Source organism: Protopterus annectens, chromosome 5.part1 (assembly GCF_019279795.1).
Source record: "Protopterus annectens isolate FY-2018-M chromosome 5.part1, PAN1.0, whole genome shotgun sequence".
NCBI classification, from domain to species: domain Eukaryota; kingdom Metazoa; phylum Chordata; order Ceratodontiformes; family Protopteridae; genus Protopterus; species Protopterus annectens.
In genome coordinates, this window is record NC_056736.1 from 453,720,380 (window position 1) to 453,734,844 (window position 14,465).

Here is a 14,465-nt window from a genome sequence, read left to right on the forward strand (position 1 = left end):
CAGACCCTACTCCCCAAAGAGGTGTAGGATGTCATTTTGGAGGCCAGAAGGCCATCTACTAGAAAGGCTTACTCCGCAAAATTGAAATGGTTTTGCTCTTGGAATGAGAAAAAAGGCCAGGAGCCTAGAAAACTGAATTTGCCTTAGGTGTTACAGTATCTAGCTGAGCTGCTGAACAGTGGACTTTCATTTTCCTCCATAAAAATCCATGTCTCAGCCATTTCTGCAGAATTCAACATTTATCCACCCTTATTCTCTCACCCACTCTTAAGACAGTTCCTCAGAGGGACTAAGAATATAAGACCACCAAGGAAACAACCAATGCCAGCCTGGGATCTTAATTACATTCTAGAAAAATTAACATTGCCTCCCTTTGAACCAGCTGCCTCAACAGATTTGCAATATTTGTCCTGGAAAACAGCTTTCCTTCTGGCCATTGCCTCAGCTCGTAGGGTTTCGGAACTACAAGCCCTCATGGCTGTGCAGCCCTTTCTCATCTTCCATCAGGACAGGGTTTCCCTTCGAACCAACCCGTCATTTATGCCTAAAGTGGTATCCAGGGTAGCTTTAAATCAAGCCATACACTTACCTACCTTTTACCCCAATCCTCAAAACAAAGGGGAAAGGCTGCTACACTACTTAGACATCCATAGACAGCTACGTTATTATTTGGACAGAACAAAGCCTTTCAGGAAATCAGAACAACTTTTTGTGTCCTATGCTGTAGGAGCTCAAGGGAAGCCAGTTACCAAACAGACAATTTCAAAATGGATAGGCCACTGCATACGGTTTCGTTACTCCTATCATGGAAAATCTGTCCCTACAGGCATCAGATCCCACTCCACCAGGGCCACAGCTACCTCTACAGCCTTCCTCAGAGGAGTTCCTACCAAAGATATTTTGGAGGCAGCCACTTGGAGTTCTGTGCATACCTTCACAAAACACTACCACCTGCCTTTATATTCCAAAACTAGAGCAGGCTTTGCCACTGCTGTGTTGCAGGGCATTCTGGCTCATCCCAGTTCCACCTAGTGCCTACCACCCTGTGCGTAGCTTTGGGATTCTACCCATCTGTGATTACTGCAGCTGTATGCACGATGAACATAGTACAGTTTTGTACCTACCATAAATGTAGATGTTCGAGTGCTAATACAGCTGCAGTACAGTTTTCCCTCCCTCCTTCCCCTCTTGGTAAAGGCCTAGGGCTAAACCCCTCTTCATACAACCTGATTGGGTTATCCTTCTATGGTATATTTGCTTGCAACTACTGATTTTTGATTATATTGCATTGCATGTATATAAATATAATTTATGTATTGCCTTCCTTCTGGGGGCACCTGACATCTGGGGCAAGAAAGACTGAAGAAAATGGCATCGGCTGTGTCTTATATACCCCTGCCTCACTGATGTCAGGAAAGAAAGCGACAACAACCGACGCCGGACCTAGACTTTGGAATTCGGCCGACCGAGGACCCGCCTGACGGCAGAAAACCCATCTGTGATTACTGCAGCTGTATTAGCACTCGAACATCTACATTTATGGTAGGTACAAAACTGTACTTTGTGTCTATTTCTGAGCCTAGATATACAATATGCTGCGAGGGAGATAACACTGACTTTTGCAAGTTGACAGTGATGCCTAGGCTGGTGCACAAGGATAGAGTCTCGTCCCTGGACCTTATGAGTTGATGCTTGGTGGTAGCAGTGAGGAGCCAGTCGTCTAGGTATGGAAACACCTGGAATCCTTGATGTCTCAGGTGAGCCATTACCACTGCCATGCATTTGGTAAACACTCTGGGGGCTGTAGTGAGGCCAAAGGGCAGTGTTCTGAACTGAAAATGGCTGTCTCCCAGCCGGAAGCGTAAGTGTTTCCTGGAGCACCTGTCCATTTTGATGTGGTAGTATGCATCCTGGAGATCGATTGAGCACATCCAGTTGTCTTTCCTGATAAAAGGAAATATCGACTGCAAAGTGACCATTCGGAACTTTGATTTTCTTGCATGCTTGTTGAGCCTGCTGAGATCTAGAATTCATCTCCAGTCCCCTGCCTTTTTTGTAACTAAAAAGAATCGAGAGTAAGTTACGGATCCTACTTGCTCTGCGGTGACTTCTTGGATGACTCTTTTTTGCAGCAACGAGATGACCTCTGATGTTGCACGGTCTAGTTGGATGGGTGGTACGTCTAGAAGAGACCAGTTTGTTGGGGGTTCAGAAATAAAGGGAATCAGATAACCTCTGGATATTACTGTGTGTACCCAGTGATCTTGAGTGATAGTTAGCCAGGCGCCTGGGTAAAGGAATATACGACCCCCGACTGCCTCCAGAGATGGACAGTCGGGCAACCCTTCAGGGTCGATGGGAGGGACGATCAGAGAAAGCTTCTCTGTCTCCCTGACGTTGCGGACCTCCTCTGCCGCGAGTGCGGTGTCTTCCATTATATCCTCCCCCTCTGCCCCTGGGGGAGGGTTGGCCTTGTGCCTGAGGAAAACCTTTTTGGGATTTGCGGAACCACATTTTCCCTCCTGTATTACACTTGGGATAGGGTCTGGGCAGGAGAGAGAAACAGACTCCAACAGCAGATAAGGATTTTCTTTCCTGCTCGTACCTAGTCAAAGTCTCTTTCACTTGGGGTCCAAAAAGAGATGAACCATCAAAGGGAATGTTAGTGAAGGAAGACTTGAAGGATTCCGTAAAATTACAAAGAGGTATCCATGAATGTCTCCTGAGGGATATTCCTGCTGCGGCTGCCCTGCTCGCTCCATCGGCCGCATATGTGATCAGCCTCATGGACGAGTTAGCTATGGAAGTAAGGGTGGAGAGCTGTACGAAAACCTTGTCCATAGAACCCAGAGCTACTGAACCCAGTTGGGCATCTCCTAACTCTTTCAGGAGATACCTCTGAAGATGAGTGAAATGAGTCAAGTAATTTAGCGATCTTAGTGTAAATGCCGCTGAAGAAAAGGTATGCTTCCCATACCTATCCATCGTCCTGGACTCCTTGTTAGGAGGATGGATATTAGAAGACATCTCAGATAATTCCTTCTTGGTGGCTGCTGCTACCATCATAGCATCAACTGGAACTCCCTTGCTAAGGAAAGACCTGTCCTCAGGTACTGTCATAAATTTGTTTGGCCTCCTCGGGACAGCTTCCACTGAATCTGGAGAGGTCCATGCTTTCCGCGAAATGACCCCCAAAAGTTGGTCATAAGGCAGTGTCACCCAAGAGGTGAAAGGTCGGGAGCCAAAGGCCTTAAGATACATTGATTCATCCTCAGTAGGGTTAGAAGTTTTCCAATCACCCCTCTGTCTAAGGATTTCTAAGATGTCAGAGAAGGAGACATCCTCAGAGGGAGATCTAGGGGACCCTTCTGAATCCTCTAAATCAGTGTCTGATGTGACAATATGCTGCGAGGGAGATAACACTGACTTTTGCAAGTTGACAGTGATGCCTAGGCTGGTGCACAAGGATAGAGTCTCGTCCCTGGACCTTATGAGTTGATGCTTGGTGGTAGCAGTGAGGAGCCAGTCGTCTAGGTATGGAAACACCTGGAATCCTTGATGTCTCAGGTGAGCCATTACCACTGCCATGCATTTGGTAAACACTCTGGGGGCTGTAGTGAGGCCAAAGGGCAGTGTTCTGAACTGAAAATGGCTGTCTCCCAGCCGGAAGCGTAAGTGTTTCCTGGAGCACCTGTCCATTTTGATGTGGTAGTATGCATCCTGGAGATCGATTGAGCACATCCAGTTGTCTTTCCTGATAAAGGGAAATATCGACTGCAAAGTGACCATTCGGAACTTTGATTTTCTTGCATGCTTGTTGAGCCTGCTGAGATCTAGAATTCATCTCCAGTCCCCTGCCTTTTTTGTAACTAAAAAGAATCGAGAGTAAGTTACGGATCCTACTTGCTCTGCGGTGACTTCTTGGATGACTCTTTTTTGCAGCAACGAGATGACCTCTGATGTTGCACGGTCTAGTGGGATGGGTGAATGCGTCTAGAAGAGACCAGTTTGTTGGGGGTTCAGAAATAAAGGGAATCAGATAACCTCTGGATATTACTGTGTGTACCCAGTGATCTTGAGTGATAGTTAGCCAGGCGCCTGGGTAAAGGAATATACGACCCCCGACTGCCTCCAGAGATGGACAGTCGGGCAACCCTTCAGGGTCGATGGGAGGGACGATCAGAGAAAGCTTCTCTGTCTCCCTGACGTTGCGGACCTCCTCTGCCGCGAGTGCGGTGTCTTCCATTATATCCTCCCCCTCTGCCCCTGGGGGAGGGTTGGCCTTGTGCCTGAGGAAAACCTTTTTGGGATTTGCGGAACCACATTTTCCCTCCTGTATTACACTTGGGATAGGGTCTGGGCAGGAGAGAGAAACAGACTCCAACAGCAGATAAGGATTTTCTTTCCTGCTCGTACCTAGTCAAAGTCTCTTTCACTTGGGGTCCAAAAAGAGATGAACCATCAAAGGGAATGTTAGTGAAGGAAGACTTGAAGGATTCCGTAAAATTACAAAGACGTATCCATGAATGTCTCCTGAGGGATATTCCTGCTGCGGCTGCCCTGCTCGCTCCATCGGCCGCATATGTGATCAGCCTCATGGACGAGTTAGCTATGGAAGTAAGGGTGGAGAGCTGTACGGAAACCTTGTCCATAAAACCCAGAGCTACTGAACCCTGTTGGGCATCTCCTAACTCTTTCAGGAGATACCTCTGAAGATGAGTGAAATGAGTCAAGTAATTTAGCGATCTTAGTGTAAATGCCGCTGAAGAAAAGGTATGCTTCCCATACCTATCCATCGTCCTGGACTCCTTGTTAGGAGGATGGATATTAGAAGACATCTCAGATAATTCCTTCTTGGTGGCTGCTGCTACCATCATAGCATCAACTGGAACTCCCTTGCTAAGGAAAGACCTGTCCTCAGGTGCTGTCATAAATTTGTTTGGCCTCCTCGGGACAGCTTCCACTGAATCTGGAGAGGTCCATGCTTTCTGCGAAATGACCCCCAAAAGTTGGTCATAAGGCAGTGTCACCCAAGAGGTGGAAGGTCGGGAGCCAAAGGCCTTAAGATACATTGATTCATCCTCAGTAGGGTTAGAAGTTTTCCAATCACCCTTCTGTCTAAGGATTTCTAAGATGTCAGAGAAGGAGACATCCTCAGAGGGAGATCTAGGGGACCCTTCTGAATCCTCTAAATCAGTGTCTGATGTGACAGACTCGGGGGAGTCGACATGTTTCCTCTTACATAACCTCTTCCAAGAGAGCTCTCCAGTGAGATAATCTGGGGAGGTCTCAGAAGATGGGGTGCCTACAATGGGGGCTACATGGGCCTCTGGTTCTTTACTCTGTGGGGGTGGCAGGGGGGAAGAGGTTGCTGCCTGCTGCTGGTGGCTCACAGGTTCCAAAGGAATGGCTTTGGCAGAGGATAAAGCCTTCTCTATAGCTTTGAAAGCCTCCCCCACCCCCCGCTCCGAAGAAGACCTCCGCTCCAAGGGGGTGGATGGTAGACTCCTAGCAAGAGGGAACGGCTCCGAAGTAGAAGTGGGAGCCGAGCTGAGTCGAGTCGAGGCTCCGAGAGGGAGGGTGGGTTCCGAATAGAACCCAGGGTGACTGTCCCCCTCCGAGTCGACACAAGAGCATCAGCTCCCAGAACCCTTGGCTCCAGACTGAGCCATCGAGGATAGAGTAATTGGCTCCGAGGAAACAGGCTGAATCCCCGGAGCTGAAGGGTCGAAGACAGAAGAACCTGACGTAATAGGCTCCGAGAGCGAAATAGTCGGAGGAGGAATAGTGATCGGTACGGAGGACTGCTTCGAGACCTTTGGGTCTGGAGGGGTCAATTTTCTAGCCAGAGCTGGATCCAAAAGCAACCTCTTCACCACCCTCTCAATGTCCTCATCTGATAGGGTCCTGGAGGATCTGGTGGAGACTGAAGGAGACCTCCTTCTCTCCAAAATAGGAGATCTCAAATTAGGAGATACAGTCTCGATGTCGGGCAAAATCTTCGGTACCGAAGACTGTCTCAGAACCGATGGAATGGACTGCACCGAAGATGAAGCAGAGTTGGAACAGGAACTCCTTGGTTCTGATGCTTTAGACTTTTTGGTCGGGGCCGATGATTTTCTCTTTGAAGATTTTGGAGCTACCTAACCAAGTTCCAGCTGTTCCTGGAAGGAACTGGTCATGAGACTCCTGTCAATAAGTTTTCTCTTCCTTTCGTTCAACACTCTTGTACTAAAAGCGTGACAGAAGGTGCAGGGTTCCTGTAAATGGGCTTCGCCCAGACAATATACGGAACTGATGTGGCTGTCTGTAAGAGACATTTTCTGTGCACACCTGTCGCATTTTTTGAAGCCCGAAGGGCGATGATCCTTGTTTTTATCTTTAGACATTGTTAAACACTAAAATAAAAGTGTAAGGAATAAGATATGTTTTTTTTTTTTTTTTTTATAACAGTCTCACACACACATACGCACAGGGAGGAAAGGCCCTCTAACTAAAACGGGCACTATGGCCCTCTAATTTAAACGGGCCATACAGTCCTAAGGGGGGAATAGGGGTTAAAAACTTTCAAAATAGTCGACAATACAGAAGAAACTATTAAGATATATATAAGATAGAAAAAGGAGGTAGAAAAGGACTAAATAAGTAAAAAAAATCGTTTTACTTAGCCAACGAGCCAGTAAGACACAACTTTGAAGCTTTTGCAGCAAACGAGATCTGGGGAATTGCCATGAGGCACCATGGGATAGGGGCTAGCATCGAGCCAGTAAAAGCTCTCGAGCTTTAGTATCGGCCGAGTCGGAGTTGAATATCGGTACCGAAGCCATCCAGCAAGAATTACGGCGAGATAGGACTACATAACATCAAATAGTTTATACTCATGGCTAAATCTTCATGCAGAGATGCTAACTTTTAGCCAGAAGTTAGGTGCTGCATCTGGGCCTGGGGTTTCCAATTAGAGGCTTTTCTTAACTTTGTTTCAATGTCTCTGTTACTTCATTCCATTTCATATCCTGTACATTTGGACTTCTTATTCTTTCTTTTACTTCTATCAATTTAGCATCTTTGTTTTGCTCCACAGGATCTTCATAGATATTTTTCCAAAATATATCTATTTCTTTTTTGTTTTGGTGGTCTTTCAGTTCCTTTTACTTTGTTTGCCAATTCTCTATAAAACTTTTTTGGGTCATCGATAAATTGCTTATTTTGTACTTTTCCTTTATATTTATCTACGTATCTTCTAAGTTTTTCTGCCTGTGCTGATATTTTTAGTTTATTTTAATGTTGTTTGTCTTTCGGCTTTTCCCGGTTAGGGGTCACCACAGCGGAACTCCGGTTTGCTAATGATTGGCAGTAGATTTTCACAAACGCTGAGGTGCCAGCTCAACATCCAACCTTCAACGAAGGCACGCCCATTTATGCATGTCTTTTGAACGCCACCTGACCACGGGGAGGACATGCAGACTCCACATACAAGGCACTCCTTGCACTCCAGCTGAGAATCGAACGGGAGAACCTCTTGCTGTGAGGCAACAATGCTACCGCTGCACCACTGTGGCTATTTTTAGTTTATTTTAATAAATAAATAAATTATTATTATTATTTGCAATAGTGCATGATAGTATGGCAGCTCTAAGACTGATCCAGTTATCTTTCAATTCCACCTTGTGGCAGCTGCTGGGTAAGTAGATTTGTTTTTATATCTCACTAAAATCCTTTACCCTTGATTCATACTTAGCCTCATGTTCAGACCTCTGCAAAGACTAATCACTATAGGGTGTGAACAATTTATTAGCTGTGGCACTGTATGTCAGTGGGGTGCCATCACCCTATATATTGTTTTCACATTCTTTGCAGCCTTACTGCTTGACTATACGTCAGCCTCAGTATAGGACTCAACTGAATCTCACTTGAGAGGCTTCATATTCTGCTTGGCTTACCTATCCTGTTTGAATTCATAGGACCCTACTCACATGACCATTAAACCCCTTCTCATCCCCCTACATATTCATTTGCTCCCCCTCATCACAAGGCTTAGACCCATTTGTTCCTTGTCAGGACACTGCATGTCAGGGTAAGATCCCTTCAGCCCATTTGTCCCCCCCCCCCAGGGTATTCCCTTTTATGCCAAGAGCTTATCAGCTCATTTGTTCCACCTTAGGGGTAAGAGTAAGGTGCTGGCAGTGGGCTGTCATCCACACAGGAGTATTTTTTTCCATTGTTGTTGTTCTTTTTGTTTAGTTTTAACAGTATAACTCCTTCCCCCTAGTAGCTGTGATGGTTATGATAGTTGTCCTAGAGGGCACATGCACACTTCTACACAAATTCCACTAGCCTAAATGCAGCACACTGCAATGCAGCATAGCCGTCATCTGACCCATTCTGTTGCAGGCTATGCACCTCACAATCCTGTAGGAGTCATCAGTGCAGTGCACTGGACACTGCAATTGCCTGCTCACTCATATCCTCCCCCACCAGGCTTATCCAGCATCTGCACTGTTAATAGAGCACAGTGTCTGGGTCATAGTCAGGGCTTTATTCAGCTATACATCCATTTTATTTCCCTTTCTGAGTGCAGTAGTCTTTCTAGTTATCAAATTACTACTGGTAAACACATATTCTCTTTACCATGGAAACAAAATGTGTAATGTCCTTCTGTCTCAGTTCTCTGAGCTACAGTTTTTTTCAGGCGCTGTCTTCCCTGTTGCTTTTCACCTCATATAACTGTGTCTGAGTTGCGGTGGTGGTGCTGCGGTAGCGTTGTCGCCTCATAGCAAGACGTTGTCCCGTTCGATTCTCAGCTAGAGTGTCTTCTGTGTGGAGGCATACGTGAATGGAGCGTGCCTTTGTTGAAGGTTGTGCATCAGGGCTGGTAACCCGGTACGTAAAAATCCCCTACCAATCATTAGAGGACCGGAGTTCCGCTGTGGCGACCCCTAACCGGGAAAAGCCAAAAGACACAAATAAACATAACTGTGTCTGAGTTACTATGCTTCCTTCCATTTATTTACCCTTTTCCTATCTATTCTCCATCCCTCTTTTTTGTAGCTTTACATATACTCTGAACCTAATATAGTCTTTCTCTTGTGATCTTCCTCTAAACTTATCACTTTTGGACCATGTAGGCTGTAACTTTTTCATTTTACATATTTGATAGCTAGTTAAACCCACCAGACAAAGCTGTCTTTTTCCAAAGGTGACCTTGTGGTACTGTCAGGGTAAGTGACTTGCAAAGAGCCACACTACAGGCAAACAGAGACTGAAAGAGTCAACCTCAGAACTACAGGAAGTTTGTTATCAGCTCTAGCCTTAATTCTCTGCATTAAACTGTCAAGACTATTTTACCTTGCAGTTATGATTTGCTCTACTGATTTATGACTCCAGGTTATTTTTCTTGCATCTTCTGTACCTTTATCATGTATCACAATACTTGCACAGCATTTCATTATATTTTGCATGTCCTACAATACTGTTTTTTTTTTTCTTTCTTCCTCTGTTCCAGCTTCACTATCCTCTTCCCACTTCATGTTCTTTCTCATGGGTTCTCCCCGAAAACAGGGCCGGTATGAAAGAGGATCTAATAGACAGTAAAAAGATAAAATGAAATTATTTGATGAGACTGCATAGCTCAAAAGAGCATAATAGCAGACTGTTCACCAGGAAAGTTACACACAAAACAGGGTTAGCTCTTCACTTCCTTTAGCTTGGTTGCTAAGAACAAGCAATCAAAACCAAATGGCTTTTTGATGAAGTAACTATTTCTGTTGCAATCATTGTTCAGAACAGCATTAGTCATGTTCCTAAACTGTTCTAGATCTATTTATGTTTCCTTGGTCACAACCACAGAATGTTCCTTCAAGCAGTGTTCATTTACTGTGTCTTAGCTGTAAAAAGGGAACTGAAAGGAAATGCAATGCTTCAAAAAATGAAAATACTAGTCATAAGTATGTGCTGACCTGCACCGGCAGATGTTTTTTTTTCCAGAGGAATTGTTGCTAGAAGTGAAATTTCACATAAACATCTTCAGTGCAATCAACCTCAACACATCATTTTCCCTGCTAAAACACATACTGTTTTATGAACAACAGACCCAAGAACCTGTTGTAATTTTTCAAAATGCAGTATAACTCCTGGCAACAGGATAGACCCTGGACACCTCCAGAATGTTAAAAACAATTTATTTAGTACTCAAAATTGCAAACGCTTTCGTCCACTTATACATATAGACTTCATCAGATCTGATATGATGTTGCCAGGAGTTATATTGGAGTTTGTCTTTGTTCCAGTTTTTAAATTAGATTTTTCAAAATGCAACATTGCCAGTAATAACATGCAGAACCAGAGATTATCAATAGGATAACTGAATTTTCTTTTTCTGAATTCTGCTACATTACAGGCAATGAATGCAACATTACCATATGCCCAGAAATGTAGTTTCCAGCATGAGTAACACTGCACAACTTATGTGTAGCTAACAAAAGACTCATAGGAAAAGTGAAAACTTGTAATTACAAATCTAAAAAAGGCAATATATAGTAATAGTTGTTTAGAATTAACTAGTGTCAAACTGTAGAGCAAGCATCTCATTTTTACCAGAATCTGGATTTTTTTTATCTAGGGGTAGCATCCATCTGGGGATCTCAGCTTATTGGCTACCTAAAATGAAGTACATTTTTATTCTGTTTTGTTAATTGTGCCATCCCTACTACATACAAATGAATTATAGTAGGAGCCTTCAGAGAAAAACTCTCATTTATACAGCAAATTAAATGTAATGAAAATATAAAGTGATTATTGTAGATAATGGAATGCATTTTACATGCTATCTTCATTTTTTTCAGAAGTATAGTATCTTCTTTCTGGCTTATTTGCTTACATCGGTAAATGGACAGGTTCCACTAGACCTTTTTCTGTTATGATCCAGGAAAACTACAACAAAATCAATTAAAATAAAACACTGCAGCAAAACACAGTAGTTACAAGTTAAAACAATAGTAGTTTAGTAAAATTGAGTTTTTAGTACATCACAGTCAGTAAAATCACATGGCATCAAAGTGTACTTTCTTAATGTTACAGTACTAGAAATATTTAAAACATGAGAAAGGAGAAGATGAAAGAATAATTTAAGAAGTAACACATTTAAAATAACAAAGGCCATATGGATATGAGAGATGCTGAGTTACTGCTTATGCATGTACTGGAAGGTTTGTGTTAAGTTTTGCTCTTAGAGAAGATGTAAAAGCCTTGATGGAATCTGCGCTCCTAAAAACATAACATATAGAATTCCAAGTTCAGATATTGAAAATGTCATGGCACAACAGTGAAATTTATGCTGAGGAATATTTAGTGCTTTAGCAATGGCAAGCATGGGGAAGTAACCAAAACCCACTGGATTACACATAAGACATACATGTAAGCTATACACAGTGGTCAGCAATGGACAGAAGATTTAGATGGGCTCCCATTGTATGTCCAAGGACAGTAAGTGCAATCCTCAGAAAAGCAAGAATTTAAGTGTGATTACAGGGAACATACACTAACTCTGAAATTGCTGCATCTCACTGCATTTCCACTTCTCTAACGAACAGCAATCTTGGAATAAGTTTTTATATACATATATATATATATATATATATATATATATATATATATGTGTGTGTGTGTGTGTATATATATATATATATATATATATATATATATATATATATATATATATATATAAGTAAACTCTCAGTTAGTCTGAACTCAAGCAACTGGTACTGTCAGGCAACCCGCAAAAAAAAAAAAAAAAAAAAAAAAATCAAAGAAGTACATTACAATTTTCATGTGTTGCAACTTCTGTTTTCCCATGCAGAAACATACCTTACGTTTTAGAGTTTTAGAGTTTTAAAAAGGAAGATAGGAATAAATTCCCTCTCTCCCCAACCTGAGAACAAATCAAACCAAACAAATAGTATAGGGTACAGTATTAGTCAGGCCTGTTTTTAATAGTAACTCTAAAGCAACCAGAAACTACAGTTATTCAGCATATACCAATCCCCATGGGTGCCGGTTAACCAAGAGTTTACTATATATATATATATATATATATATATATATATATATATATATATGAGTAGTAAGCATCAGGTAGCCTATCTACCACAAGAGGAGTGGTCCCTGGCCCAGAAATTGTAGCTATTGGCTGTTTGAGCAGTTTTTTTCCATCTCTTTCAACTTTCTGGATTGAAAGCCGCACTTGTGCCTGTTTCTCGCCTTTCCTATAACTAGCCTAGTCCGGTTACAGAGTTGCTGTATCCAGGATTGTTAATAAGCTTCTGAGCCCCCAAGCCTTTCTGTGTTGGAAGAAAGCCTTCTAGCTTATCAGTGGGAGTGGTAAGCACTAGGTGGCCTATCCTGCACTGGAAAAGTGAGTTTTGGCCCAGAAATTGTAGTTTATTTGGCCGTTTGGGCAGTTTTCTATCTCTTTCAACTTGTTGGCTTAAAAGCCTGTGTTTGTACTTGTTCCCTGCCTTTCCTGTAACTAGTCTAGTCCAGGTACAGATTTGCTGTATTCCAGGACTCTTTGTAAGCTTCTGAGCCCCCCAAGCCTTTCTGTGTTGGAGGGAAGCCTTCTAGCTTATCAGTGGGAGTGGTAAGCATTAGGTAGCCTATCTACCACAAGAGGAGTGGTTCCTGGCCCATAAATTGTAGCTATTGGCCGTTTGGGCAGTTTTTTTCCATCTCTTTCAACGTTCTGGCTTAAAAGCCGCACTTGCGCTTGTTTCCCACCTTTCCTGTAACTAGACTATTCCAGATACAGAGTTGCTGTATCCATGACTGTTGGTAAGCTTCTGAGCCTTGTAAGCATTTCTGTGTTGGAGGAAAGCTTTCTAGCTTATCAATGGGAGTGGTAAGCACTAGGTAGCCTGTCTACCATGAGAGGAGAGGTTCTTGGCCCAGAAATGTAGTTTATTGACCATTTGGACAGTTTGTCCATCTGTTTCAACTTTCTGGTTTAAAAGACCACATCTGTACTTGTTTCCCATCTTTCCTGTAACTGACCTACTGGGTAGCACTAGAAAGCTTTAAACTGATACAAGCCTTCTAGCTTAGGAGAGAGACTTTGGAGTGATTAAGTATCAGTTTTCTGTGCTTTCTTGCTGTTTTCCGCCTAAATGCAAATTTTCCAACATTTATTGTGATTTAAAAGCTTGTTTTTTTCACATATTGTACTCATTTGACTGCCTGCACTTTTAAAAAGTTATTTTTTGTTTAAATAATTTGTTTAACTGTTGTAGGCTACACACTAAAGTGTGATAGTCTTTTCTGATCGTTTGTAGTCATTTAAAGATGTTTTATTTTTTTATTTTTATTTTATTTTACATTTGTTGACCGGGCTAGTCTAGCTGGATCTATGTCCATTTTCAGTAGAGGCCCGGGGAGAAAAGCTCCACACAATCCAAATAAAGTTCACATCTACAGAAATACATATTTAGAATGCATATACATTTTCTTGAACAGAGAAGAGAAATAATAAAAGGCTGCCAATTTACAAGTACATAACGAAGGTTACACATATTTGAATAGACTTAGTATAGTTAATAAGAAGTTACATTTAAATGTTACTAAAGAGTACTAGTTAAGAGAAGAGAAGAAAGCAATAGTGTCGATGTAGGTAATAAAGGAAGATAAGGAAAATGAAATGGAGATGCAGTTAGATAATAAATCTAGAAGTAATATGGGTCACTTTAAAGAATCCCGTACTAGCTAGGACTGTGAAGGAGAGGAAGCATAGTAGTATTTAATATGAAATAGTTTAAGAGAATAGAGGCATATTAGTTAGAAAGATGAAGTAGATTCAGAGATGAGAAGGTTGATTGATTCAGGTAATAATGGATAAGTTGGTCAGTCCGGTTTAGAACAGGGGCACATCCAGTGTGTTTTCAGGAAGAGCTTAAGCTTGTTTTTAAACAGAGTAGTAGAGGGAAGTGTGGTAAGTTCAGAGGGAAGTAGGCTCCAGGTTTTTCCAATAGAAATAGAAAACAGAGAGTCTCCATCTCTATTATTTGATTTGTTGATGTATACAAGAGATTTTTGTGATGATCTTAGGGACTCAAGGTTAACATAGGGGTGAATAAGATTAGATAGGATGGGTGTTTTGTCAGGTTGATAAAGTATTTTGTGGACGATGGCCAGTTGATTATATTTCAGATGCTGGTGAAATTCAAGCCACCCAAGATGCTTTAGATTAATACAGTGATGTGTTCTATATGGATTACCTGTGGCAAATCTGGCTATGCTATTATAGGAGTTTTCTAGTTTCTTAAGGTTATTTTTTGACAGATTGGTAAATATGGGTGAGTCATAAAGAAGGGTGGAGATAAGATGTGTGTGGGCAATGGTTATTCTAGTTGCAGGAATGAGGAAAGATTTAATCCTATAAAGAGAGCCTATTTTTTTATTGGTAGTTTTCAGAATGTTGT

General features: G+C 42.2%; 1 protein-coding gene across 1 annotated transcript in view; it reads left to right on the forward strand.

Annotated features, from left to right (window-relative positions):
- RCSD1 (RCSD domain containing 1) overlaps positions 1-14,465 on the forward strand; it is a 1,115,611-nt gene that overhangs the window by 592,099 nt on the left and 509,047 nt on the right. The window lies entirely within an intron of this gene.